Source organism: Balaenoptera borealis (assembly GCF_965194805.1).
Source record: "Balaenoptera borealis genome assembly, chromosome: 14".
In the NCBI taxonomy this organism is placed as follows: Eukaryota; Metazoa; Chordata; class Mammalia; order Artiodactyla; family Balaenopteridae; genus Balaenoptera; species Balaenoptera borealis.
The window spans coordinates 64446491-64471189 of NC_138875.1; the positions used below are offsets into that span (position 1 = coordinate 64446491).

The 24699-nt window shown below is 45.9% G+C and overlaps 1 protein-coding gene across 2 annotated transcripts in view; it reads left to right on the plus strand.

Annotated features, from left to right (window-relative positions):
* The first annotated feature begins 2382 nt into the window (after positions 1-2382).
* Positions 2383-24699, plus strand: part of SLC25A1 (solute carrier family 25 member 1) — a 37134-nt gene continuing 14817 nt past the window's right edge. For both annotated transcript variants that reach the window (XM_082354060.1, XM_082354061.1), the window contains exons 1-2: positions 2383-2538; positions 8159-8340. The gene's annotated coding sequence lies outside the window, so the exon portion shown is untranslated. The remainder of the gene's footprint in view (positions 2539-8158; positions 8341-24699) is intronic.

Genomic DNA, 24699 nt, shown 5'->3' on the forward strand with positions numbered 1-24699 from the left:
CCCGCCCAAGAGGCTGAAGCCAGGCTGCAGTTTCTCCAAGACTTGCAAAACCAACCTCAACGCACCTCCTCCTCCGAGGTCTGTATCCCAACTTCTGGGGACCCCTCCTCTAGGATTGTAAACTCTGGCCCCAACCGTCCACCTCCTCCCCCCAGGGGCTGAGTTCCAGCTCTACAGACCCTTCCTCTAAGGTGCAATGTTTCCACGTTCTTCCCATTCACCCCGAGCTCTGGGGGCATGGCCCTTCCTACACCTGTCCCTCCACCACCACCTGGGTTCTGGTCCTACCCTTCCAGCTCTCCCTTACCTCTTGTTTACATTCTGTTCCCTCTGTTCAAGCAGCTGGTGTGGTTTCTGTCACCGGGCTGGATTCTGACGGACAGAATTCCCAGCCTTCCCTCCTCTAGTCTCATTTTATTCACTGACAACAACATGATTAGATATTTTGGACCCACTTAGAATGTTACGCCAAGGCTTTACTATACTGTTACATTTTGCATTTCTAGAATGTCTATTTGGTTCTTTTTCAGATCTGCTTGGTCATTCTTTACAGTTTCTTTCCCACGTGTATTTTTAAGTTTGTCATTTAGCTCTTTAAATACATTAAATATAGTAATTTAAAGTCTGTGATGAGTTCATTTTCTCAACCTCTGTGACAGTATCTGTCTCTTGGTTCTCCTTGTTCTTCGTTGTGGTGACTTGTTTCCTTGAGTGGTTTTTTAAAATTTTATTTATTTATTATTATTTTTTAACATGAACTCATTTTCCTTAGAGTTTTATTTGTAGGATGAAGGTCTACAAGAATAACTGTAGGATAGCTAGAATTTGCCTTTTGCTTATGAGTGAAGTTAGGATCTTATTTTTCATGTTTAAGAATCAGTCATATTTCTTTTCTATGCATTATTTTTTCATATGTTTTTGCCCATTTTTCTATTTGGTTGTTGATCTTATTGAGTTGTGGGAGCTCATCATTTCTATTGTGAAGATGGGAAATCATCACAAAGGATTTAAAGATTTTTTTCAGGATTACTTGGCAAGTTACCAGCAGTGAGATTATTAGAATCCTTTTCAAGTCAGACGTTTAGTTCCTTTACACATAAAGACACTGGGCGAGGTCCTGACTTATTAACAATCCTGTCATTTTGCTTAACTACAATTTTCCTAAAATTCCTTTCTTCTAGGTTGTAAATTTTTAGTTTTGACCTCCAAAAGCCCTGGGGTGGGAGGAGGGGTGGGGTGGGGAGAAGGGTGGGGATTTAGGGGATGAAATACTACAAATACTAAAGGATTTATATAATGTTTGGGGTGAAGGGTGCTTGGGATCATAGGCATTACTGACAAAATAGAGAGATTTGGGAAATGTAGTACTACCCACAGTCAGAGTCCATATTGTTAGCTGATGAGGCTGCAGACGTGGAACCTGCAGTCTGCAGAGGTCTCGGCTCACACTGGAAAGAGATTCAATTTGAAAGTGAACAGTCTGTTTTCTTCTTTAACATATTTTTGGCCGCTAGATTGTGAAGCTGTTGTGCAAATAATTGCACCATCACTGTGTTATTCACGGTGTCCCATTCATTTCTTAAAATTACCGGGGAGCAAGGCGGAGCGCAGAGGAGATCGGTTACCCCGAGCGTGGGAACGCCAACAGCTCAGGCCTCCCCTTCCCTGACGAACATCCTGTACGCAGCCGAGCCACCTGTGCGCAAAATACCTTCAAAGGTGCCTCTGGAAACAATGACCGCTGGGCAAACCAGGTGTGCTTTCCGTGCCGTACCTGCCACTACAGATGTGCAGCCACCGGCCACCCAGGTGACCGTCGCGCCTTCGGTGGCCCACCTGCTGCTTTGCGATCTCTCAGTTCTCCGCACCGATGTTCTGACCCAGCAGTGTCCAGAAATGTTTACGTGCAAAGCCAGGAAAGATGTTTAGGAGCGCCTTGCATGTAAACACATCACACGCAGTTCCGAGACTCCTTATGCGGTGTTTTTGGCCCATCTGTGCCTGAATTTTAAAAATGTCCCTGAACTCAACTGTCCAGACCTTCCCCCTCTGCCCTTTCTCTGCACATGGAGGGCTCGAGGGAAGGGCGCCGGAACTGGGCTTCTCCCGCCTGGAACCCCGTCACTCGGGGAACTTGCTGAGGGCAGCCCGTGCCTAGTCTGTCCGCGCGCACCTGCCCTGGGCACGGCCAGGAGTCGGCCCGAGACCCCTTCACCTGCCCGCGCACACCTGCCGGAGGTCAACCCGGGACCCCTTCACCTTCCCTGGGCACCGGCGGGGCAGCGCAGACTCGTTCCTGCTCGGGAGACTGGGAGGACCGGCAGCCACACCCGGGACTACTTTTCGCAGACACCCCGCCCCCACCCTGGGCGGCCGGCGGAGGGAGCGCGGACAGAGGCCCCTCGACGCGGCTCGAGGCCCCACGGCGCGCGCCAATCAATGCGCATGCGCGCCTCAATCAGTGCGCATGCGCGCCTCTGCTGGTGGCTCCGCGCCTGCCTGCCCAGCAGTTTGTGCGCTTCTCTCAGGCCCTTCCAGGTGAGATTCGGAATCCGCGCGGGGACGGGTCGCGCCCGGTCGTTCGACCGCGTCCCAGCCGTCCGAGGGTCCCGGAGGGCGCCGCCGACCCCATACCCCAGCCCGGTGCGGTGGGGGCGCGGGTGCCGCGCGTGCTGGCCTCCCGGCGTTCGCGGGCTAGAAAATCCTCGGGGCTCAGACTTGGACGCGGGCGGACGGCGAAGGTCCGACCACACGTCGCCTCCCGGTGCGCGGACAGCGGGGGCTTCTCGGCCCTCGGGCCCGAGTGTCCGTCCCGGGCTTCGCGCTCCTCCCTGGGTGGGGACTGCGCCGACTCTGTCCCTGGGTTTCGTCCTCCGGCCTTACCCCGGGTCCCTGCCCAGCACCCGGGCAGAGGCGTTTTCCCAGAGGACAGCCGTCCGCTTCAAGTCCCTTGGTGAGCGGCCCTGTCGCCCCGGGGTGAGGAGGCCGGACCCGCGGGGCCCCGGGAAGCCCCTTTCGCTGCGCCCCCCACGTGTTTTCCAGCACCTTCTCTGTAGCCCCCACGCTGGCCCGTGAGCTTCGGCACGTGCTGCTGCCTCTTTGCAGAACACGATCCCCCCTCGCCCCCTCTTTCCCAGCCACCAGCTGCTTAGTCTTTGGTTTCTGCTCAGACGACGCCCCCCACCCCAGGCCGGCCCTGACCTTCAGGGTGAGGGGCCTCCTCTCTGCGCCCGTGGTCTGGGGGCTTCCCTGAGGACGCCCCATCCCGTGGTGTGGTCGCTGCTCTCCCTCCGGCCCGCGAGCCCAGGAACCCACTGCCCGGGGCCGAGCAGGCCCTCAGATCCGTGAAGGAGTGAAAGCGATTTCCTAATAAGATGTTTGGATAGTCGGTGACCGTTCAGGTATCACGAGGACTGTCTGGTGACGCGGTTCGTGGGCTTTTCCAGGCCCCCAGCTTGCTCCCCTGGGGCCCTTCACCCCACCTGATCGCTCCCCAGACCAAAAATCCTTTAAGAGAGTGGACACCGGTTCTCCAGTTGTACAATATTAGGAAGTGGAGGATGTAGACTTGTGACTATAAAATATCAGTTCTATTCGTTTAAACTGTTTTTTTTTTAATCAATTAATTTATTTTTGGCTGCGTTTGGTCTTCGTTTCTGTGCAAGGGCTCTCTCCAGTTGCGGCAAGTGGGCGCCACTCTTCATCGCAGTGCGCGGGCCTCTCACTATTGCGGCCTCTCGTTGCGGAGCGCAGGCTCAGTAGTTGTGACTCACGGGCCATGTCGCTCTGCGGCATGTGGGATCTTCCCAGACCAGGGCTCAAACCTGTGTTCCCTGAATTGGCAGGCAGATTTTCAACCACTGCGCCACCAGGGAAGCCCCTCGTTTAAACTTTTTCCTCTAGATCTTGGTTTCTGTGCCACCTATAGAAAAATAATTCTAGATACTTTACAAGTGATCTAATTGTAACAATATTTTTTTTCTGTTTTTAAATTTAGTTTGTCCCACATGATTTTCCCCAGAGGAAAAACAATACTTTTATAATGGTCGGTGGGGAAACAAATACATGTGCAGGAACCGTTACTCTATGGTCAGCTTCTCCAGAACGCAGTGGGCAGAGGCCACACGTGTTACGTCTCTTGCGTCCTAATAAGGTGTTCCCTCCACTTGGGCTTCAGACAGTGGCGAGTTATTTTGCTTTATTTATCCTGTCACCCTGGTTTGGAGGGGCGGACTGGTGCTGCAGAAACATTTCTCATAAGTACTATTTGAACTTAAAAAAAAATCAGATACCTGAGTTTGAAGGCGGTTGCTGTTTGTGATATCCGAGAACGGTAAAAAACTAAAGGGCTAAGAACTGGGTATGCCTTGATTCACAAGAGGACTGGCTGGACCGTTTGGTGGCAGAGAATTTCTGTTCAGAGCTCCAGGCATTCTCTCCCGGCTGCGTCAGGAAGCAGCTGCTGGTGTGTGAGAGTTTTGAAACGTGGCACAGCTCCCCCACAGAGGCATACAGACTGGTCCCTCAGGGTCTGATCTTGGAGCTCAGAGGTGATGCTCTTAACAGACATGGACTTGGCCAAGGGAACCCATGTAAGTTTCAGGAGCCCGGCAGTCTCTGGTCTTGATTAGCGCCTCTCGGTGTGGCTGGGACTTCACAGCACCCGGCGGGGCCACCTCGGGCGGGAATCCGAGTCTCTGCACTGTGGCGTTGCCTCCCAGACGAAGCTGAGAACCAGTCTTCTAGAGGTTAGTCGTTATTCATAGTTAGGTTGATGTTCATAGCCTTTTTCACGTGGGGGCTGAGCTTGAACTGAAGACGTTGAGCATCCGAGTGTGCTGGCAGGGCTCTGGGGGGAGGACATGTCCGCCCAGAACATGCTTGGTTTATGTTGCTGCCTCGCTTTTCGGATTCTTTTTCTTTTTCTTTTCTTTCTTTCTTTATTATACAGCAGGTTCTTAATAGTTATCTATTTTATACATATCAGCGTATATATGTCAATCCCAGTCTCCCAATTCATCCCACCACCACCACCCCACCCCACCCCCCGCTTTCCCCCCTTGGTGTCCATACGTTTGTTCTCTACATCTGTGTCTCTATTTCTGCCACTTTTCAGATTCTAAGACGCACAACAGTGGACTTACTGTGTCCTAGAATTGTTGTTCTACATCTGTATGAAGCTTTTTGTAAGGTCTTGTGTAAGCTGTTAAATTTTACCTGTTGGCGGACTGATGGTCCTTATACTGGAGGTAGATGCTGGACTGATCATTTGCGTCTGACTTTCTTGTTTACAAAGTGAGTGTGTGGCAGGTGAGTGACCGAATATCGGATGGATTAGAGTCGGGCATCTTTGGAAAAACAAATTTAAATGTTCAGGATCCCCAAACCGCACATGCTTCCCAGTGCTCTTTGAGTTTTGTTGGGTTGATGGAGGTGTCATGTCCCACGTGATCTTAGCCAAGCTTCCCCAGGCTCCTCAGCGTCCTGTAGCTGGGGCAGAAGTGTTTGGAACAGACTTTAAAGTAATAAGTGTGCATGGAAGAATTGCCCCAAATAAAAAGTATGAATGGAAACTCTGCAACCAGGGGGGTCTCTCTCCCCATAAGAAACTGTTAAGGAAAGCATTATATTTTCAAAAAAATGATTAAAAGAATCATAGTAAAAATATTCTCCTGGGCTTTGCTTTTGTAACTTAACACGGTGTGAAGATTTCTTTTAAAATCACATACTATACTGGGACTTCCCTGGCGGTCCAGTGGTCAAGACTCCGCACTTCCAATTCCGGGAGCGTGGGTTCGATCCCTGGTCGGGGAACTAAGATCCCACATGCCGCACGGTGTGGCCAAGGGGGAAAAAAATCACATACGTATCCCAGCATGTATTTGACAGAATTGCTTACTAACATCCCCTGGGATGGTAGTTGTTGGCTCCCTGTCACCCCGTCCTGGAAATGTGTCCTCGCCTCCCTGCTCGTCCTGATTTTTCTTTCCCTCGCTGCTTCACCTCCTCCGCTGCTTTTAGCCTGTTCATTTTCTTCTGCCGCCTCTCTTGCTGGAGGCCCACTGGACCCTCTGTGCCAGGGGAGGTGACCATCCCCCTGGCTGGCTGAGGAAGGGCGCCACGGAGCTGGGATGGCGAGGTTCAGGGGCAAAATTAGAATCCAAGCAGATCTTGACAGCCTGGGATCCAAGTAGATGACATTCAACAGGGATAAATATAGGGTCTTATGCATTGGTTTTAAAATAGAGAAAACTTGCTGTGGTGTAATTTGAGAGAAGTCTGTAATGCACTAAAAATGTAGCTTTTAAACTATCCTGAACTAACCTAGTTCTAAAGTTTAGGTAAGTTCCAGAAAAGACCTTAGTATCACCATTTTTCATAGGCCCTCATTTACAGAGCTTCCTCTAACATAGGAAAAGGCTTGCTAATAAGTTTGAAATATAAAATATATTTTCTTAAACTGCATATTTTCTTGACTGCCTAGAACAAGTAACCTCTCTACTAATTAATTATATAACATCCATGTGCTGGGCCCTGGGATCGGCAGTGAGTGAGCCTGGGGAGAAGACAGACGCAGAAGGAACAAGGCCCGGAGGTGACAGCCCAGGTGTTGACCCCGTGGGGCGTCTGGCTCTTTGACACGAGAAGCTAGTGTTGTCACCAACGACCTGTGTGAGCACAGCTGTGGCCCTGCCGGCCAGGCTGCGGTCCCTTCAGTAGAGCAGCCACAGGACATTCAGATGCGCAGTTTCTTTTATGTTTTCCTCAGCGTCAGATTCGAATTTGGGTTCGTTTCATCACAGGTCTAGAGAACCAAGAGGATTGTGAGAGAGTGTCCTGTCTACTTTTTTTTTTTTTTTTTTTTAATTTTTGGCTGCACCACGCAGCATGTGGGATCTTAGTTCCCTGACCAGGGATCGAACCTGTGCCCCCTGCATTGGAAGGCGGAGTCCCAGCCACTGGACTGCTGGGGAGGTCCCTTGTCTACTTTTATTAACTCTGATATGGGCTGTTTTAAATGTGTAGCTTGGTTACCTACCAGACTGATTATTCTGGGAATCAGAGTCCTTGGTTATTTCTACTGACTAATGGAAAACTGCATCTCGGGACTCTTTTTGCACGTGGAGTAAAACTCAGGGATATCTGGTATTCTTTGTGGGGTTGTGCTGTGTTTAGCATCCCGGGTCCCAGCCCATCAGGGTTCTCGAGTCGTTGAAGTTAAAGCTGTCCCCTCCTGTCTCCAGAGACTGCAGGATCCCACCTGGCTAGAACCACCGCCTTCATTTGTTCTGGTTCTAATGGTCTCTGGCTAATTTTTGCATCCATGGTTCCCAGATGTTAAGACACCATCTTACGTTTGTGAGGTACTGGACTTTTCCCAATGCCACGAATGTGTGTATAAGCTCTTACGTGAGGAACTGGACTCAAATCACTAATTTTTTTTTTAATATATGTATTTTTAAATTTATTTATTTTATTATTTTTGGCTGCGTTGGGTCTTTGTTGCTGCACGCAGGCTTTCTCTAGTTGCGTTGAGCGGGGGCTACTCTTCCTTGAGGTGCACGGGCTTCTCATTGTGGTGGCTTCTCTTGTTGCGGAGCACGGGCTCTAGGCGCGCGGGCTTCAGTAGTTGTGGTGTGCAGGCTCGGTAGTTGTGGCGCATGGGCTTAGTTGCTCCGAGGCATGTGGGATCTTCCCAGACCCGGGCTTGAACCCGTGTTACCTGCATTGGCAGGCGGATTCTTAACCACTGCACCACCAGGGAAGCTCCATGGAAGTAGATTTAGACTTTGTGACATGCAGAGGAATGCTTTAAGCAAAAGCTCTTGGGCGGGTCTTTGTTATTGCTTCCTTTGGGGAAACCAGTTTCTGGGCCCGTCCCCAAGGCCTCCTTCCCGTTGGCTCGCCATGGTCGTGACTGGGCTCCCCCCTGCTGGTGTCATCCTTACTCCCGTGGGTTCCCGTGTGTTCAGCCCCTCAGGGTTGCGGGCTCCTGGAAGCCTGCCGCTGCTGTGCTGGCTGTACCTGTTAAAGGCATAGAGACGCATGTTCGCATTGGCCTCCAGTAGTCACTTGCTGTGATCCCTTATCTGGTCTAGGTCTGATCTGTTTCAGAGAGGAAAAACTTACTTTAATCAAATGCTTCTTTTCTGTTTAGCTTCGAAACCTGGGACTTAATCCAGCTGACGCTGGCTTCAGCATACTGACCATGGGACCTGGCAGGATTCCGTGTGCCCAGGACGAGCCGGCACAGGTGGTGAACGCTGGCATGAGTGACCCACGGCGCCTGCTGCACGGCCAGTCTGCAGACAGAGCCACCGTGCATCCAGCCTCTGGAAGGTACTCCTGACGGATGTTCAGAAAAGCATTTACCTCACCTGCTTTGTTACCTTTTATATTGAACAAGCGTCATACACTCACAGCAAAGTGTCATCAATAGCATTAAACTCCAGAAGTTTTAGCATAAGCTGTGTCTTGCGCGTCCTGTTCAATAAGAGGCCCTGAGCTTTGGTGCCCTCACCCCTACGTCCAGATGCATGCGAGGGAGGGAGCGCCATGCCTCGCCCTGCAGGCACTCTTGACCTCAGAGGGGAAGGTTGGGTGATGGGGGTGAGGGAGGTTGTCCAGGCAACCTGGAGTGTGCATCCAGATCCTGCTTCACTTGGGAAATGTGCCAATGACGGGGCCGTCGGGCATTAGTAGAATTTCACTTCCCTGGACTTGGGGTCTCGGGTGCTTGAAACCTAGTTACTCTGAGGACATAGAATCTTTCCCTACTGCCAGGATTCAGGAACTGAAAGGATTATGTATATACCAGGCTTGCTAGTGTTTTACGTGAAATCTTTATCACTTACTTTGAAAAGTGAAAGTGCTTTCTGGACCTAAAATTTGTGAATGCCAAATATTAGCTTTGCGTTGCTTCTATTTTTTTACAGAAAGAGGGTCTACTTGGTCATTTCAGTAGGTAGAGGGACATCTGGAAGTGAAGACCTTTCTATTCAAAAAGAAATAGCTGAATAATTTTTATTCGAAATGATCTTTTGTCTGTTTTCAGCTCTATTTCTTGTCACTATTTTTTTGAACATGTAGTGTAAGTATTGTAAACTGTTTTAAGTTTAATTGAAGTTATTAAACTTCCTGAACTCTTAATGATACTTTTGGCTCCTCTGCGTTTTCTGTTTTTACAGTACTGTCGAGAGACCCTGTCTAGCGTGCTGTTTGCTGTTTGGTGTGCTCCACGGGTCTCGCGATGCCCAGCCTGTTGGTCTCCTGGGCCCTTTAACATGCGGCTCTCCTGGGGTGTGGGTGTGGGGGCAGAGAGAACACGGCATCTGCATGTTGTCCGTCCCTCCAGCCAGAGACCACCAGGAGCACCATGGGGGGTGGGCCTGGGTAAGAGGGTGTTAAGAAGAGGCTTTGATGGGATCTGGGCTTCCGTTGGGTAGTCTGGGGGATGGTCTGAGGAAGCCAGAGTTTGCTGTAGCTTGGACGCTGTCGGAGAGGGGAGTGATTCTCTGATTGGGCATCTCAGGAACCCTCCCTACAGCAGTGGTGGGGTGCGGGGGGGGGCAGACTGGAGAGAGCGTGAAGCTGGGATGGGTGAAGAGACAGCAGCCACTCATTTTAGCCAAGGGGGAGCTCTTGGTGTTTCAGGGGAGGCACAGTGACTTGGTTGTCGTCTGTGCTTGGATCACACCCTGAAGCGGCCTTCCCATCTCACTGCATCTCGGTCCCCGGGGGCTCTGTGAGTGGCTCCCATTCCGGGAGGGCAGCGTGGCCCGTCTCCAGGTGCCCGGCTGCCCCTCTTCTCTCCGTGTTCACATGAGCTGCTGCAGCTGGAACCACGTGCGGTGCTGTTTTTCTTTTTTTTTTTTTTTTTTTTGCTGTTTTCTTTTGCACGAGGAAGCGTGAGGCTGTAGGACCAATGTGATGTCATTTTAAGGCTTTTCTCTTGTTCTTACTGCAACCCTGAGGCCACAGGAGGATCCTGGACCCTGTAGTACATGTTGCTGGCAAATGGAGACCACACCAAAGTGAGCAAAGTTGTCTTTAAAAAAGTATTTGTACAGTGATAGCATTACACAGGTAACTGAATTACACTGTTACTGTTTCACAAGCCTGGGCTGTTCCATGGGGGCTGGTGTGAACTCGTGGGGGTGGGGGTCTGAGCCTGGACGATCAGGGGCGCCCGTGTTGGCTGAGGGCTCGTGGGGGAACAGGGTTCTTTTTTGTTTTTGGCAACGCCACACTGCATGCGGGATCTTAGTTCCCCGACTAAGGATCGAACCCACGTCCCCTGCTGTGGAAGCACGGAGCCCTAACCACTAGACGGCTGGGGAAGTCCATCGGGCTCTTGTTTAAAAGCTCTGCTTTGCAGCCCGCTCCCACCTGGTTGAGAGTTCCTTCTGGAGCTGCCCGAGCAGACTCGCTCACCCTGGGCCCTTCAGACCATCCACTGATGGATTGCTGGTGGATATTTTCAGAGATGCATTTTCACCCTTGACCCAAAGAGCCTGAAGTCGGGTAGAATCCCTCATTGCTGCTGTTTTCATGGAATATTAATACTCTGCCTGCGGGATCAGCAGACTTAGCCCCCAAGCTAAGGGTGGTTTTTATATTTTTAAAGAGTTGTAAACACAGAACATGAATGTGTGACCAGGGTCTTCGTGCCCCTTTGTAGAGTTTGTGACTTTGTATCATGGCCCAAGTGTGATATTCCTGCTGTTATTAGGAAACACTGCCCTCTGAGCATTCGCGTGTGCTTCTCTTCACAAATGTTACCTCTTTCCCTTCATTTTTAGAGGCACGTGGGGTGCAGGCTGCTGTCAGCCAAGCAGGTGGCCAGGCTCAGGTGGGCGCGCGGGGCAGTGGATGGCGCCCCCTCGTGGCGGGACCCCTTCACCGCCAGGACCGCAGTCCTGAGGTTGATTCCCAAAGGGGTTTGGTCCTTGTTTTGTTTTTTGTTCTGATGCTAGATAGTTTGTACTGCGTGTAAAACAAGTTATTTTTAGCCAGTCTGAGGACAGCTTGACCAGGTTTCCAGCTGGAGGACGTTTCCCCTGAGCCTGGGCTGTCTGACCCCGGAAGGCAGCCCTATCCTGGAGTTGCACTTGCAGCCCAGCCTTTGTTTCTGTGTCTGACTACTTTATTCAGGTGGAATTTACAGGCCATAAAATTCCTTTATTCTTTTTTTCTTTTTTTAAATTACTGCCACACCCTGGGCATCACACCACAGAAGTGATTTTTTTAAATTAATTAATTAATTTATTTATTTATTAACGTTGGTCTGCGTTGCGTCTTCGTTGCTGTGCGCGGGCTTTCTCTAGTTGCGGCGCGCGGGCTTCTCATTGCGGTGGCTTCTCTCATTGTGGAGCACAGGTTCTAGGCGCACGGGCTTCAGTAGTTGTGGCACATGGGCTCAGTAGTTGTGGCTTGCAGGCTCTAGAGCACAGGCTCAGTAGTTGTGGCACACCGGCTTAGTTGCGCGGTGGCATGTGGGATCTTCCTGGACCAGGGATAGAACCTGTGTCTTCTGTATTGGCAGGCAGATTCTTAACCACTGCGCCACCAGGGAAGTCCTTCAACATATTTTCTAACGTGAGTATAAATACTGACACACTTTTACACTCTTCTGAGAAGGAGGTAATGCCTAGGAGGCTCTTGTCAATATTTAGACGTTAACATGGTTAATTACTACTCAAGACATTTTCTTTTTCCTCTTAATCAGACTAGCTGTAAGTAATACATCTTAAAGTAATAGAAGGATACAGAATTAAGAGAGTAGAATTTGTCTTTCTAATTTTTAATTTATCTTTCTCTAATCTCCCTCACATTAAATACTAGCTGGGAAGATGCTTCAAATCCTTAATATTGAGACAAAGAGTAAAGCGCGAAGTCTCAGACAATGGCGGAAAGGGGGATTTATGGAAATGGGTCTTTGCGAGCACCATTGTCCTGGTGACGGAGACCACAGTCTACCCCGGAGCATGAGGTGACTCTGAGGCCACCAAGATGTTGGATGGACACACCGGTCTCACGGGGCGCCGGGCCATCCACTGCCGCGCGGGTGAATACCCGGAGGGACTGCTCCTCTTGGCGTCTCGGCCCAGGTGAGCTTTGGCTGCCTTCAGGGCCTGGCCTGACGGACCATCAAGGACTAATATTTAAGTTGGTGTAGGTGTAAGGCAGGAGAAGTAGGCCCCGGACTGAAAGAAGTAGAGGTTACAAAGAAATCCAAACTTTGGATCATATAGGTATTTATTTATTTATTTAATATTTATTTATTTATTTGGTTACACCAGGTCTTAGTTGTAGCAGGTGGGCTCCTTAGTTGCGGCTCCAGGGCTCCTTAGTTGTGGCTCATGGACTCCTTAGTTGTGGAATGCAAACTCTTAGTTGCGGCATGCATGTGGGATCTAGTTCCCTGACCAGGGATGGAACCCGGGCCCCCTGCACTGGGAGCATGGCGTCTTACCCACTGCGCCACCAGGGAAGTCCCGGACCATATAAGTATTTAAATTCAGCTTTGCCTCATCAGCTACTGTATCCCATCAGGTTACTAATATTAAATCTATAAATTATTTCTGGCACAGTTTTAAGAAGTGAATTGTTGAGGATTTTTGGTAGAGCCACTTAGAACCTATAAGTTTATAGGATGAAGTTTGGGGGTCTCTATTTTAAGAGTTTTAGTGGAATGTTGCTAACCCATGTCCTTTTATAATGAAAACAGCAACTGTCTGCCATGGTTTCTTTTTTCATTCCTAATCCAGTCCTCAGATATTTGACGACTGTAGGGTGTTTGGTCTTAGATTGTTATTAGCCAATCTGGGCCATTGATCGGTCTTCCATAGCCCAGTAGAGAGGGTGGGACTGCAGGATTCTAGTACTTAGCCGACTGTCAGACATTTGAAGAGAGTGCTGTGGGGGCGTCAGATGATACCCTAAATCAGGGAGGGCCCACAGTAGAGGGGGCCTTTAAGCTGCATTTTGCCAGCTGTAAAAGTTCACTTTGAGAGGAAAATGCGTGAAAAGGCATGGAACTGGAAGAGTGTTGCTCCTTCTGAGAGGTTGTGGTCCTCCACTATGACTGTACCTGTAGGGAGTATAAGAAGCAGCTAGCGGGCAAAGCAGGAGAGATGGGGGTGCTCTGTCCTGCAAGCGGTGGGGATTCTGCTGCAGTTTCTAAAGTGAGAGTCCTGTGATTCATCCTCCCTTTTGCAGTGGGTGATGTTGAGATGGGCCACTGTGAGACTGGAGGCCGAGAGGCTAGTTGACAGGCAGATATCGGAATAAAGCCACGCAGCATGATGTGGGGCAGAGACGTGAAGGAGAGAGGTGAGGAGTGAACAGAAATGGAAGGAATACTTCTCTCTACCTTGGGAGTCTCTGTGTGCTTTAGCTGGAGGCGGTGGTGTTGCAGATGAACAGGAGAGGCGAGACTTCAGATTTTAGAGGTGAAGTGGCTAGGACTTGGTGCTGGGCTGGGCGTCTGCTGTCGGGGAGAGGAGAGTGAGATGGTGGCCTGGCGTTTGTCTCAGAAGAGTTGGCGTACCTGGGGTCTAACCCTTCATCTGTGATGTACGGACAAGTTTTTCTCTCTGGGTCACCTGGGGGTTCTTTTTTTTTTTTTAATTTTTTAATTTATTTAATTATTTATTTTTTGGGCTGTGTTGGGTCTTCGTTTCCGTGCGAGGGCTTCCTCTAGCTGTGGCAAGCGGGGACCACTCTTCTTCGCGGTGCGCGGGCCTCTCACTGTCGCGGCCTCTCTTGTTGCGGAGCACAGGCTCCAGACGTGCAGGCTCAGCAGTTGTGGCTCACGGGCCTAGTTGCTCCACGGCATGTGGGATCATCCCAGACCAGGGCTCGAACCCGTGTCCCCTGCATTAGCAGGCAGATTCTCAACCACTGCGCCACCAGGGAAGCCCCGACCTGGGGGTTCTTTGATGTAATTTAAGGCACTTACTTATAGTCACAGAACCTTCCAGTGAGAGATCCTATAGCCTCAGTTATTTCTGGTTGTCGGGGCTGAGGGTGAAGCTGGAGTGGCAGCGTATTTGTGGGAAACTTCACATCACATCTGGGATAATGGACATTCCCATTGCTCCTACCCATGAAATGACATGATGCTGTCACCCATGTCAGGGATTGTTTGGGTCTGATTACCAAGGCTTACGTGAAAGGAGTAATTTTATACCAGGACATTTTCTGTGGTGCATCATCTATTACCTTGAATTACTATCTACCTTTGGCTTCCCTCTGAAAGGAGTTGGATGTTGCTGGCCCTTATGGTGGGCAGAGGGTGCAAAAAAATTAAAAAGCGGTCGTGGAATGAGATGTTCATAGGGGGGCTTTCAAAAGCTTCAACATATTTTTGGGAATTAGAAGGCCTTGTGCATGCATAGGGCTGTGCACGCGTCCAAGAGAGAATTGACAAGGCCCTGAGCTCTCACCTCTGGCTGACCTCGAGGCTATGCACAAGGAGGAAGTGTAGGCTGGAGGCCAAGGCAAAATTGGAAACTGCCTTCCAGGGCACTGAAGACATGTTTCAGCACACGCAGAGCCTCTCAGTAAAGGCTGAGATTCAAGGCATTTAAGGAATCTCTTTCAGCTCATTAACTGGCCACTAAGCTAATTGAGTAGAGACTTAACTGACCACATATGACAAATGACACAGACTTTACAAAATTAGTTCAAGAAATTTGCTAAACCAAACAGCAGCAATAAGCTCAGGTAAGGCAGGGAGTCTCTGATTTCCAGAGTTGTCACATCATAGCATTTAAAATGTCTAGTTTTCAGGAAAAAAAATTACGGAATATGCAAAGAAGCAAAGCATACTCCATATTCAGGGAAGAAAAAGCCGTGAATAGAAATTGTTTTGAGGAAGCCCAGACATTAGAGTTACTTTTTTTTTTTTTAAGCATTTAAGATGCAATTATTTTAAGTTTATTTATTTATTTATTTTTGACTGTGTTGGGTCTTCGTTTCTGTGCGAGGGCTTTCTCCCGTTGCGGCGAGCAGGGGCCACTCTTCATCGCGGTGCGCGGGCCTCTCACTGTCGCGGCCTCTCTTGTTGCGGAGCGCAGGCTCAGTAGCTGTGACGGGCTTAGTTGCTCCGCAGCATGTGGGATCCTCCCAGACCAGGGCTCGAACCCGTGTCTCCTGCATTGGCAGGCAGATTCTCAACCACTGCGCCACCAGGGAAGCCCCAGAGTTACTTTTTAAAAGACTTTAAATCAGGGGACTTCCCTGACGGTCCAGTGGTTAAGACTCCATGCTCCCAATGCAGGGGGCACAGATTCATTCCCTGGTTGGGGAACTAAGATCCCACATGCCACATGGCGTGGCCAAAAAAAAAAAAAAAAAAAAAGACTAAATCAGCTATTTTAAATATGTTTAAATAACTAATGGAAACCATATCTAAAAAACTAAAGTATGAGACCAATGTCTCACCACATAGATCATTAGCAATAAAGAACTAGGAAGTATTAAAAAAAAAAAAAAAAAAAAAAGCCAGAGCCTCATAGATCTGTGGACCATCAAGTGGGCCAACAGACATGTAATGGGAGTCCCAGATGGAAGAGAGAGGGGAAGAAAGAATACTTGAAGAAATAATGGCCAAAACGTGCCAAATTTGATTTTTAAAAAACCCACTAATGTACGTAACCAGGAGGCTCAAAGAAATCCACACCCAGACATATCACAGTTAAACCATCAAAAGGCAAAGAATCATGAAAACAGCAAAAGAGAAGCAAACCAATCTTGTACAATGGTCTCAGTAAGATGAACAACTGATTTCTCATCAGAAAGCGTGGTGGGATGAGATATTCAGAGTGCTTTAAAAAAAAGACTGCCTAGTGGGAAGAAGCAGCTGCATAGCACAGGGAGATCAGCTCAGTGCTTTGTGACCACCTAGAAGGGTGGGATGGGGAGGGGGGGAGGGAGACACGAGGGAGGAGATATGGGGATATATGTATACGTATAGTTGATTCACTTTGTTATACTAACATAACATTGTAAAGCAATTATACTCCAATAAAGATGTTAAAAAAAAAAAAAAGACTGTCAAGCAGAAATTCTGTATCCAGCAAATCTATCCTTCAAATATTGAAGGGGAAATTAAGGCATTCCCAGGTAAACAAAAACTGAGAGAACTTGTCTCTAACAGATCTGCTTTGTAGGAAATACTAAAGAGAATCCTTCAGGTGGAAATGAAAAGACACAAGTAAGAACTTGACCCACATGAAGAAATAAAGAGTCCTGATATAAGTATCTAGATAGGTAAATATTACAAGACAGTAAATGTATTTTTTGTTTATAACTCTTTTTCCTCCTGTCTGTGTTAAAAGACAACTACATTGAGCAATAATTATAAATCTGTGTTGATATGTATATAAAGTATATAAAGATGTAATTTGTATGACAGTACAAAGGAGGAAGGAGGCACAGAGCTATATAGGAGCAAAGGTTTTGTGTGCTGTTGAAATGATATTGGTATGAATCCAAATCAAATTATGAGGTTAATTGTAATATTCAGGCAACCACTAAGGAGATAACTAAAAATAGTAGAAGAAATAACAAGGTAATTGAAATGACACATTGGAAAATATCTATTTAACACAAAAGAAGGCAGTAATGAAAGAATAAAGAAACAAAAAAGATGTAAGACATGAAGAAATATTACCTTATTGATAGTTGTATTAAATGGATCAAACACTCTGATAAAAAGGCAGAAATTGGCAAAATATTTTTAAAAACAACATGATCCAACTGTATGCTGTCTACAGGAGACAAACTTTAAATTCAAAGACACAGTAGGGAGTTCCCTGGTGGCCTAGTGGTTAGGATTCCAGGCTTTCACTGCTGTGGCCCAGGTTCAATCCCTGGTTGGAGAAGTTCCTGCAAGCCACATGGTGTAGCCAAAAAACAAAACAGAAACAATAAATAAATAAATAAACAAATAAATAAATTCAAGGACACTATATATATATATTTTTTAAATTAATTAATTATTTATTTTTGGCTGTGTTGGGTCTTCGTTTCTGTGCGAGGGCTTTCTCTAGTTGTGGCAAGTGGGGGCCACTCTTCATCGCGGTGCACGGGCCTCTCACTACCGCAGCCTCTCTTGTTGCGGAGCACAGGTTCCAGACACGCAGGCTCAGTAGTTGTGGCTCACGGGCCTAGTTGCCCCGTGGCATGTGGGATCTTCCCAGACCAGGGCTCGAACCTGTGTCCCTTGCATTAGCAGGCATATTCTCAACCACTGCGCCACCAGGGAAGCCCCAAGGACACAATGTATTGAAAGTAAAAGGATGGAAAAGATATACCATGCAAACTGTACTCTGAAGAGAGCTGGATTGGCCATATTAATATCAGATAAAATAGACATTAAGATAAAAATTACTACTAAAAACTTATACATGAATGTTCATAGCTGCACTGTTTATTCTAGCCAAAAAGTGGAAACAGTCCAAATGTCCATCAGCTGATAAATACATAAATAAAATGTATGTCCATACAATGGAATATTAATTTGATTGTAAAAGGAAATGAAGTACTGATGTATGCTATACCATGATTAACCTTGGACATAAGCTAAGGGAAAGATGTACGATTCCACTTAGATGAGATGTTCAGAATAGTTATCTATAGAGACAGAAAATAGGTGAGTAGTTGCTTAGACCTGGGGTGCAGTGTGACGGTCGGATGGAGATTGACGGCCAATGAGGTTCCTCTTAAGTGATGAAAGTGTTGAAAATTATATTATAATCATGGCTGCACAATCCTGTGAAAAACTAAAAAATTCAATGGCATGCTTTAAACAAATGAGTTCCACGGTGTGTGAGTTACATCTCAATAAAGTTGTTAATACCTTTGGGAATCATGCCTATTTACAGGGAGATCATCATGTTTGATAAAATGTTTTAAAGTAAAAGACTATAAATCACAGTGTCACTTGTTTATGCTTTGCTGACAGAATTAAAACCAACGATTAAAAAAATCCAAGCTAAACCTCTTTTACTCTCTCGCCACTTCTGACACCAAAGGTGTTGGTTTTTCTACATCAGACAATTCTCCAGTTCTTTGTGGACAGCAACTGGGTGTCCAAGAATCCAACTGTGTTCCGACGCTAGCACCCAGGGTTGGTGCATACTCCTGCCAGACTCCCCACCCCTTCAGACCCCAGTCTCAAGCTCCAGGCCACCTGTACCTACAGGCTGTCAGTCAGGGGCTCCCACAGTCCCTCTTCAGGGTCAGTAATTTGCTACAATGGCTCATAGAACTCAGGAAGGTGCTTTACTTATTATGAATGGTTTATTATGAGGGATAAACTTCAGACCATCCATTTGTTCTCTGTAACAAATGGACATCCACATGCAAAATAATGGAGTGGAGCCCCTACCTCACACCATATACAAAATTAACTCAAAGTGGATCAAAGACCTAAATTTAAGAGATAAAACTATAAAACTCTTCAGAAGAAAACAGGAAATATGCATGACTTTGTATTTGCCCATGGATTCTTAGGTGCAACACCAAAGGCATGATCAACAAAAGAAAAAATAGATAAATTGGACTTTATCGGAACTAAACTTTTGTGCATCAAAGGATATTGTCAAGAAAGTGAAAAGGCAACATACAGAATGGGAGAAAGTATTTGCAAATCATGCATCTGATAAGAGTCTAGTATCCAGAATAAACAGAGAGAGTTTACAACTCAGCCACAAAAAGATGTCCCAATTAAAAAATGGGCAAAAGATGCAAAAATCCTCAACAAAATACTAGCAAACAGAATACAACAGCACAGGGACTTCCCTGGTGGCACAGTGGTTAAGAATCCGCCTGCCAATGCAGGGGACACGGGTTCGAGCCCTGGTCCAGGAAGATCCTACATGCTGTGGAGCAACTAAGCCTGTGCACCACAACTACTGAGCCTGTGCTCTAGAGCCCGCGAGCCACAACTGCTGAGCCCATGTGCCACAACTACTGAAGCCTGCGTGCCTAGAGCCCATGCTCCACAACAAGAGAAGCCACTGCAATCAGAAGCCCGCACACTGCAACAAAGAGTAGCCCCTGCTCGCCACAACTAGAGAAAGCCTGCGCACAGCAACAAAGACCCAACGCAGCCAAAAATAAATAAATAAATTTATTTATATTTAAGAGTAAATATATTTACTCTTATCAGATAAATAAATAAATAATTTTTAAAAAAGAATCCAACAGCACATTAAAAGGATTATACACCATGATCAAGTGGGGTTTACCCCAGGAAGGCAAGGATTCTTCAATATATGCAAATCAATCAATGTGATACACCATATTAACAAATTGAAAGAGAAAAACCATATGATCATCTCAACAGATGCAGAAAAAGCTTTTGACAAAATTAAACACCCATTTATGATAAAAACCATCCAGAACGTAGGCAGAGAGGGAACTTACCTCAACATAATAAAAGCCATGTATGACAAACCCACATCCAACATCGTTCTCAATGGTGAAAAACTGAAACCATTTCCACTAAGATCAGGAACAAGACAAGGTTACCTATTCTCAGCACTGTTATTCAACATAGTTTTGGAAGTTTTAGCCACAGCAATCAGAGAAGAAAAAGAAAAGGAATCCAAATCAGAAAAGAAGAAGTGAAACTGTCACTGTTTGCAGATGACATGATACTATACATAGAGAATCCTAAAGCTGCTGCCAGAAAACTACTAGAGCTAATCAATGAATTTGGTAAAGTAGCAGGATACAAAATTAATGCACAGAAATCTCTTGCATTCCTATACACTAACGATGAAAAATCTGAAAGAGAAATTAAGGAAACACTCCCATTTACCATTGCAACAAAAAGAATAAAATACCTAGGAATAAACCTACCTAAGGAGACAAAAGACCTGTATGCAGAAATCTATAAGACACTGATGAAAGAAATTAAAGATGATACAAACAGATGGAGAGATATACCATGTTCTTGTATTGGAAGAATAAACATTGTGAAAATGACTATACTACCCAAAGCAATCTACAGATTCAGTGCAATCCCTATCAAACTACCAATGTTGTTTTTCACAGAACTAGAACAAAAACTTTCACAATTTGTATGGAAACACAAAAGACCCCAAATAGCCAAAGCAATCTTGAGAAAGAAAAACAGCTGGAGGAATCAGGCTCCCTGACTTCAGACTATACTACAAAGCTACAGTAATCAAGACAGTATGGTGCTGGCACAAAAACAAATATAGATCAATGGAACAGGATAGAAAGCCCAGAGATAAACCCATGCACCTATGGTCACCTTATCTTTGATAAAGGAGGCAAGAATATACAATGGAGAAAAGACAGCCTCTTCAGTAAGTGGTGCTGGGAAAACTGGACAGCTACATGTAAAAGAATGAAATTAGAACACTCCCTAACACCATACACAAAAATAAACTCAAAATGGATTAAAGACCTAAATGTAAGGCCCTATAAAACTCTTAGAGGAAAACATAGGCAGAACACTGTATGACATAAATCACAGCAAGATCCTTTTTGACCCACCTCCTAGAGAAATGGAAATAAAAATAAAAATAAACAAATGGGACCTAATGAAACTTAAAAGCTTTTGCACAGCAAAGGAAACCATAAACAAGATGAAAAGACAACCCTAAGAATGGGAGAAAATATTTGCAAACAAAGCAACGACAAAGGATTAATCTCTAAAATATACAAGCAACGCATGCAGCTCAATATCAAAAAAAATAATGCAACCCAATCCAAAACTGAGCAGACCTAAATAGACATTTCTCCAAAGAAGATATACAGATTGCCAACAAACACATGAAAGGATGCTCAACATCACTAATCATTAGAGAAATGCAAATCAAAACTACAATGAGGTATCACCTCACATCGGTCAGAATGGCCATCATCAAAAAATCTACAGACAATAAATGCTGGAGAGGATGTGGAGAAAGGGAACCCTCTTGCACTGTTGGTGGGAATGTAAATTGATACAACAACTATGGAGAACAGTATGGAGGTTCCTTAAAAAACTAAAACTACCATATGACCCAGCAATCCCACTACTGGGCACATACCCTGAGAAAACCATAATTCAAAAAGAGTCATGTACCACAATGTTCATTGCAGCTGTATTTACAATAGCCAGGACATGGAAGCAACCTAAGTGTCCATCGACGGATGGATAAAGAAGATGTGGCATATATATACAATGGAATATTACTCAGCCATAAAAAGAAACAAAATTGAGTTATTTGTAGTGAGGTGGATGGACCTAGAGACTGTAAGTAAGTCAGAAAGAGAAAAACAAATACCGTATGCTAACACATATATATGGAATCTAAAGAAAAAAAATGGTTCTGATGAACCTAGGGACAGGACAGGAATAAAGACACAGACGTAGAGAATGGACTTGAGGACATGGGGAGGGGGAAGGGTAAGCTGGGATGAAGTAAGAGAGTAGCACTGACATATATACACTACCAAATGTAAAATAGCTAGTGGGAAACAGCCGCATAGCACAGGGAGATCAGCTCGGTGCTTTGTGACCACCTAGAGGAGTGGGATAGGGAGGGTGGGAGGGAGACGCAAGAGGGAGGAGATAAGGGGATATATGTATATGTATAGCTGATTCACTTTGTTATAAAGTAGAAACTAACACACCATTGTAAAGCAATTATACTCCAATAAAGGTGTGAAAAAATAGAAAAAAATTTTAAAATAAAAATAAATAAAAAATGAGCAAAAAGACTTGAATAGACATTTATCTAAAGAAGATATACAAATAGCCAATAAGCACATGAAAAGATGGTCAACATCACTAGTCACTAGCAAATTGCAAATCAAAGTCACAATGAACTACTTAGGATTGTGGTAATTTTTTAAAAATGGAAAATAAGTATTTGCGGGGATATGGAATGATTGGAACTGTTGTTAAAAAAAATCAATAGTCAATCTAAGAAAGAAATGGAAACTTTTAGTCAAGCCCACCTGAGGATTATAACCCAGAGACAATCTTTCAGAAAGGTCTGAGGACTGTTCCAAAGAGGAAAGGGGGGATGTGGATGGACAAAACAGAAACAGACTCACAGACTTAGAAAACAAATTTATGGTAACCAAAGGGGAAAGGGGGGAGGGATAATTTAGGAGTTTGGGATTAATATATACACACCACTATACATAAAATGGATAACCAACAAGGACCTACTATATAGCACAGGGAACTCAATATTCTGTAATAACCTAAATGGGAAAAGAATCTGACAAAGAATATATACATATATATAGCCGAATCACTTCGCTGTACACCTGAAACTAACACAACATTGTAAATCAACTATACTCCAATATAAAATTTTTTTAAAATTTTTTAATATAAATAAATAAAACAAAAATTAAAAAAGAGGAAAGAGGGGGGCTTCCCTGGTGGCGCAGTGGTTGAGAATCTGCCTGCCAATGCAGGGGACACGGGTTCGAGCCCTGGTCTGGGAAGATCCCACATGCCGCGGAGCAACTAGGCCCGTGAGCCACAATTACTGAGCCTGCGTGTCTGGAGTCTCTGCTCCGCAGCAAGAGAGGCCGCAATAGCGAGAGGCCCGCGCACCGCGATGAAGAGTGGCCCCCACTTGCCACAACTAGAGAAAGCTCTCGCACAGAAACGAAGACCCAACCACAACCAAAAATAAATAAATAAATAAGCCTACACCTTTAAAACAAAAAAAAAAGAGGAAAGAGGGGAGGCCAGTATATATGTGATTTTGGCGAAGGGATATGTGCAACCAAGCACCCAGCTTGGTAGAAGGTTATTGCTATTCACGAGGAACACATTACCTTAGTTAATAGTTTTAGTGCTTTTCTAAGTATGGGAAGAGGCAATAAAAATTCATAAAAAATTTTCTCCTGAAAATATCTAGGTCTCTGAGGGCCAGTTCTGCCAGTTTTCCCAGAGCACAAAGTGCCTCATCCCGATCTTCACCCTGAATTCCTTTCAGGTAGGTCAGCGACTGCAGTGGTTAATGACTTGATTCTTGTAGAACTGGGTAGTGGGCAACATTCTGTATGTTACAGTCCCTTCCCTTTCAGCCTTAATTTCGACCAAGGTTTGGGAGGCATTTCATGACCGATTTGTCCCATGGTGTTAGGAATGCTCACTCCCAGGTCAGGTGAGGATTTCCTTGATAGGCCACTCAATGTGCTGTTACCAGACTAGACCCTGTTGACTAACGGTAGCCCAAGGCCTCCGGGCCGCCTGTTCTACTAGTCTGTTATTGCCCTGTTGTTGCTTCTTCCCACATCTAGAGCTACACTATTACAATCCCTGATCTTACAGAACTATATATTTGGTCAGTTGTTTCAGGTCTTCTAGTCATCATTATTTTTCTCAGAGGCTCAGTCACACATTTGGTCATGAAAGAAACAATAATCTTGGGCTTCCCTGGTGGCACAGTGGTTAAGAATCTGCTTGACAGAAGGAGAAAAACAAATATCGTATATTAACGCATATATGTGGACCTAGAAAAATGGTACAGATGAACTGGTTTGCAGGGCAGAAATAGAGACATAGATGTAGAGAACAAACGTATGGATACCAAGGGGGAAAGTGGCGGGGTGCGTGGTGATGGTGTGATGAATTGGGAGATTGGGATTGACATATATACACTAATATGTATAAAATAGATAACTAATAAGAACCTGCTGTATAAAAAAAATAAAATTCAAATATTAAAAAAAAAAAAAAAAAAGAATCCGCCTGACAATGCAAGGGACACAGGTTCGAGCCCTGGTCCGGGAAGATCCCACATGCCGCAGAGCAACTAAGCCCATGTGCCACACTACTGAGCCTGCGCCCTAGAGCGCATGAGCTACAACTACTGAGCCCGCGTGCCACAACTACTGAAGCCCACATGCCTAGAGCCCGTGCTCCACAACAAGAGAAGCCACCATAATGAGACGCCCGTGCACCGCAACGAAGAGTAGCTCCCACTCATCGCAATGAGAGAAAGCCCGCGCACAGCAACGAAGAGCCAACGCACACAAAAATAAATAAATAAAATAAATAAATTTATTTTAAAAAAGAAAAGAAACAGTAATCTTGTAAAATAGGCAGAAATATAGCTAGTGACATTAATAAGGTCATCAGTGAGTATTTAAGCTGAGAACTCCAGCCCAGTATCTCCCCAGGTCGTCTGACCAGTCTATTCTGCACCAGTAGCTGTCTTTAAGGGAAATGATATAGTGGCCTTGTACATAAAGTCCACCAAAGACGTCTGCACCTACAAGGCCAGGGTTGGATCATCATTACCCCTTACAGAACTGAGAAAGGAATGTTACCTCCTAAGGAGTTACATGGCTGGCACCAGAAGGAGAAAAATTGATCTTTGTGGTTGAGCAGGTATTTCTGCCACTGGGGAGTCTGGTTCATGCTTAATGCAGATACACAATGTACAGTGGAGGGGAGGGAGGAGGCTCAAATGGGCAGAGAAAAAATTTTATTTCAATGTTGCTTGTCTTGCATTAAAATACGAATTTTATTTCATCAGAAGCCTCGTACATTAATAGGCCCCCGTCCGCGCCCCCATTCCGTTCTTGTTGCCACCGCCCAGCTATAGCAAAGCTCACGCCTGCGGTGCACTAGGCCCTCGTCACCTGGGCAGGAACAGCCCTTTGTTAGGTCCTCAGCCCCACCCACCCATCGAG